The sequence below is a fragment of the Nicotiana attenuata genome, unplaced genomic scaffold, assembly GCF_001879085.1.
Source record: "Nicotiana attenuata strain UT unplaced genomic scaffold, NIATTr2, whole genome shotgun sequence".
NCBI lineage: Eukaryota > Viridiplantae > Streptophyta > Magnoliopsida > Solanales > Solanaceae > Nicotiana > Nicotiana attenuata.
Genome location: NW_017670941.1, coordinates 173,852 through 179,756, shown reverse-complemented (window position 1 = coordinate 179,756; position 5,905 = coordinate 173,852).

The following is a 5,905-nucleotide window of genomic DNA, read 5'->3' as shown; positions in this document are numbered from 1 at the left end:
AAGAAAAATGAGTAAGTTATTTCGCAAACTAAAAGGAAGATCAGCCGCATTTACATGAGCTAATTTAAATGAGTTTAAGTAATATTAATTAGCATATCACCAATGCACTGTCAAATCACCTTTATTTGTTGTTGCAATTAGCATATCTTATTTTTCAGATTACAAATCTTCATATCTTACTTTTAAGAATACAAATCTTACATTTTAAGGAGGTTAACTTCAACTCAAATTTAAATGTACATACGTCGTTAGGGGCGGATCCACCTCTCTACTTACGGGTTCACGTGAACCCGATAGATTTTGTCCAAACAGTATAGATATGTTTCAAAATTTTATTAATTATCTATAAATGTTTGATAATGAACCCGATTACTGTTGAAAATTTTGCTCGAGATCGTCGAGAACTCATAAACATTAAATTCTGAATCTGCCTCTGTACGTCGTGAATAATAACAGGTAAATATATGACATGCTAAAGAACTCAAGTTAAAGTTAGACATAAGTTTAGTCGTCTATATGGAGCAGTAATTACATAATTACTACTCCAAATAGGGTAGAGAAAAGATCGTGCTCCTTTTTTGCAGTTATAGAGCGGAGGGGGAGGCAAGTGAAATTTTTAGAGTCAAGTTTACGCTCGTTCCTCTTCTTTCGATAAGCGTTTCACAATCGTAATCGTACTCAAGTAGCGTTCTAGGGAATCCACTTTTGAGATGAAGAGAATCCCGGGATGCATATGCTCTTTTCAGGGTTGAAGGAAGAAGTAAGCGCAGCTACCCCAAATAGTATAATATAGGCAGTCCACCATAACACAATGTCAGTATCATGTTATAGCCAGTTTTCACACTGGTCAATGAAAAATAGCCAGCGTTTACCAAGTCAATGAAAAATAGCCACTATTTTGCTGCAACAGGGACCGGTCCAGTATAATATACGGGAGTTCTGGTGCATTTGTGTACGAACTCCAGCATATTATGCTGGACCGGTATACTTTGCTAACTCCTGTAAAATTTGCGGGAGACTGGAGCACCAGTGCTCCAAACTCCAGTATATTATACTGGACAATTATACTTGCTGGAACTCCCGTAAAATTTGCGGGAGTTCCAGCATAGTTATCCTGGAACTCCCGTAAAATTTGCAGGCGTATTTTTCCGGATTTTGAACAGTGTTTTCGCTCAGATTTAAAGTGGCTAAATTTCGATGACTTTTGAAACTTGGCTATTTTTCAACGACCAGTGGTAAATCTGGCTATTTTTGAAAACTTGAGACCTATAGAAAGAGTCGGGCCAGAATTAAAGTTTATGGATTCTAAAATTGTCATCAAAGCCATAGCTCATTATTTAATTAGTTACTGGTTTCATAAATAAATAATTATACATTTTTAGTGATCTTTTAAGAAAAATACAAGATCTAAGCAAAGGCTATTGGGTTCGTTCGAACCCGTATCTGCTTCTGTAGCTTTGCATTTTTCTATAGATCACATAAAGACAACTTTTGTTGTTGCTTCAAAGCGACAAGTGCTCTTAAAATTGCACCAACGAATAAGATGATAATTTTTGGTAGTATATAATTATTTTTGGTTTCAAGTTTCACTTCTGAAAATAAAATAAATCGAAAAGCTCACACACGAAGTCAAATCCTAAAACCCTCAATTCCGAGGTATGCAGCATAGACTTTTTTTTTTTTTTTGTAATCTCGTTGCATAACTTTTTTACAGCAAAATTACAAATTACAAAAACAAAGAAACGAACAAAATTCTTACACCATAATTAAAATAATATTTTACCAAAAAGAAAATCAACAAAAATCAGACATAGTATGATTAACTCGACATATCCAACTGTCAAATTTCAGATCTCCATGCAAAACCTAACTATTACTCCTATTATTAATAGCACTTTGCTTTAAATACATTATTTAAAGTACTTTTAAGTACAACTAGGTAGACAATTCTCTTCCCATTTTGATGGGTACTTTGTACCGTACAATGAGCCGGTCTTGGCTCACAGATCCACGTCTCAACATGCCATTCAACCACGTGGCCTTGTCTTTAAAGTTTGAGTTTTTTTTTTTCAGTTTCCCACCCCGTGTCCGGTACCAACATTGGTGCCCGACTAAATCCGGATTCGTGGCGGAAGACCTACATTGAGGGGTAAAGCGGTTCCTAACAAATGTGACTCCATACCCAAGGCTCAAACCCGAAATCACTGTTTGAGTATAAAGGAGTACTTATCACTCCAGCACAACTCTTGATGGTTTAAGATATTTAAAACATCAGTGTTTTAAAAAATTTAAATTATCAAGTCACTAAAAAAATATCTATAATTCTTAAAAGTTAAGATTTATAATCTTGACAATACGATAAGTTACCTATTACAATATGTAAATATGACTGATAATGTAAAAAACTTATACAATAGTCGTGTATATAACTTAATTAAACTCTTAAAACTTATACATACTCAATCTAAGAAAGATGTTTATTAGTTTTATTCACAAAAATGATTATCTAAATTATTTTTTATCTCTCATTTAATTAGTGTTTCACTAATTTAAACAATATGAATAAATACGAAAAAGTAATAAATTACTACTACTTCCGTCTCATATCAATAGTCATGGTTACTAAAATAGTTGTCTCGAACTATTTGTCATTTTAGAAGTTCAAGACAAAATTGATTTTTTTTTTATTTCTTACCCTTAGTAATAATTGTTCTTGAAGATAGAGATAACACATAAATAGAATAAATAATCAATGAACAGAGATTACATCTTAAGACATAAATATGGGTAGAATAGTCTAATCTCTTTCCTAATTAATATTTTTAAGGGACGTGTAAAACAGAAATACGGCACATAATATTAGATGAATGGAGTATTTTTTAACATTAATATTTTTAAAATAAATTTAATTTATTTAAGGTCTCATGGAGTAGAATGATGTAGGATGTGACAATTTATATCCCATCATTGAGATACATTCACGTTGTTGGTTCCTATCATTTTAATGTTATATCACATTATGATAACACCTATCTGGCGTAATTAAATGACCTAATTATTAGTATTCATAAAGGGTCCGTACAAGTTCTGAATGCATGTAATTTATCTAAATTATAATCTTTTTGTTAAAAGAAAAAAGACGGTCCTAATTGAAATCCTCAGCCATAGAAGAAAAAAAAAACTCTTTTACTCCCAAAAAAATTGATCTTAATCTGGAAATGGAGATTATAGAAAATCTTCCTATGGAAATAGTTTGTCGCAAATCTTTTACTTACATGTTTTTCTTTTCGTTTTATAATAATTTTTGCAGATCTCTCTTTTACTTGCTGCAGTGGTTGTAATTGTGCCACATCAATTTCTAGGCATTTTAATTGACATAAATCTTCATTTTGGAATCAAATTTGGAACATAATATTGTATCAGATTTACTGCTTATACTAATGTTTGCCAATGGTACTACAAAAGGGTTAGGTGAGTAAGTTAAAATGCCTCTAAATTCAAGAATTTCTTAACAAAATAATAGTCATAGATTGATGAGAGAGATATAAAGGAGAAGTATTAGCTGCACACAGTCACATTGTCAAGCTATGCAACTCTGGATATTCTTTTGAGGTTCTACTACTTTGGACAAAGAGTGAGGAAGCAATAACTAACACAATCTATTGAAATTTTCTTTTTAGATTTGTATGCCAAAATGTATCAACATAATGCGATACAACTAATATTCTTTACAAGTAATGGCAAGAGAGTGTTGCTCTAGTAATATCCATGGTTACAATTAGGGATGTACAAAGGTTGATAGGTAAAGGAGGCAGACAAAAAAGCTAAACATCTTTTTTCTTTAATGCATTGTTGGAACTGGGTTGGAACGACAAGCAGCTCTAGATTCGGGGGAAGCTTATCCCCCATCGTCTCACTAGCCGACCTTGACGGGCTGCTATACCATACCTTTTGACTTAACTCTACTCTAGTAGTCACGTAACCGACAAATCGTACTAATCCGATAATCCGAGTCAAACCGAGAAAAAAATTTGATTATCGTTTGGTTTGATTTTGTTTGGTGTTGGAAAAAAAAAACCGACCATAAGTGGTTTCGTTTGGCTTTAACTAAAGAAAGTCAAACCGAAACCAAACCAATCCGACATTACATATATAGAAATTTTAGATATATTTAATATATAAATATACTTATTGTGATGTAATTTATAAATATTTCTTAAACTTTTTCATAAATTTATCTTTTAAGGTATTATTTCAAGGTTGGACTTAGAACTTTTGAATGTTCCAATAAGTTTTATAGCCATTAATATTAGTAACCTAAATAATGCTAACAGAAACCCAAACCAAAATCAAATCAATACTAATGCTAACAAAAGACATTCAATTCAATACTATGAATGACAATGTATTGAATATCTATTTTGTTTTGCAATAATTTAGATAATAATGCATAACCTATTTTTATTTTTTCTTTAGCGTTTAGTCATATAATAATACTCCCTTATTAGTCTACTTATTTTAGCACGACTTAGTACTTTTAGATTATGTTTATTTTTATTATGGCTTTTTAACTAACAATATTTATACTACATAATTTTATTATTTTTATTGTTCAATTTTTAGGATAATGCCATGACACATCTCATATTTTGTATTATTTTCTTGAAAAATACCTTGTATAGTTGTATCTTACTGGATTAACGAAATATTTTGAGTACAAGTTATATGTTTTGTGCTACGAAAATTTTACTGGTAAAAAAAAAACCAAATAACCCGAAAACTCGAGAAAAAACGAAAAAACCGAGATCGAAAAAGCCGAGTTTTATTGGTTTGGTTTGGTCTTTAGATTTAATAACCCTACACAGTTGGTTTGGTTTGGTAATTACCGAATTCGAACCAACCCGACCTATGTACACCTCTAATTACCATCACGAGTGTTATGGGATGGTTGGAATATTTTTATATTTTATCAGAAGTCTCGAGTTTGAGTCCATGTGAAAGGAAAGAGAACTTTTAATGAACATTTTGCTCCTTTTAGTAAGAGCACATGACAAAGTAAATCCGAATGCTCTTTCTTTTTTGACCTTTTTATCATTAGTAATATGAACAAAATTGAGGATGATCCTAGCCTTTGAATAATACTATGCGCATGTAGCCTTAGTTGAAGAGGTATTGAGATGTCCTGGAGAATAACATGCAGATTCGGAGTTTGGATTTGAAGTTTACTGGTTTGAATTTTAGTTTTATTTAAGACTGGATTTTATATTAATAATTGTTACATATTTAATGAGTTTTAAGATAAATATCGAGTTTGGACAAAAGTTACTGGGTTCGGCCGAACGCACAACTCAAGGGCTAAAATCTTTTAGGATTAAAAAAAGTCAGGTGTCATGCGGAAGCTAGTAAAGCAACACTTGAACTGTGATGACCCAAAGGGTCATCTTATGTTTTAAAACTCGATTCCTTATTCCGTGGTCTTCAAAACCTCATTTTATCCCTTTTCAATTTGTGTGCGCAGTCCGGACGTGTTACCGAAAAGCTTTTATGTGGAAAATTGATGAAATAATTATTTTTTGCCTAAAAAGTTGACTTTTATTGACTTCGGTCAACGTTTTGGGTAAACGGACCCCGACCCGTATTTTGACGGTCCCGGTGGATCCGTAGTAAAGTACGGGACCTGGGTGTATGCCCGAATCGAATTCCGAGGTCCCTACCCCGAGAAATAAATTTTTGATTACAATTGAAAGACTAAAACTATAATGGTTTTAAGAAGTTGGTTAATATTTGATCTTGTTGGTATCGGGCCCGTATTTTGGTTCCGAATCCCGGTACAGGTCCGTTATGATATTTATACCTTATCTGTGAAATTTGGTGAGAAACGGAACTAATTTGACGTGATTCGGAC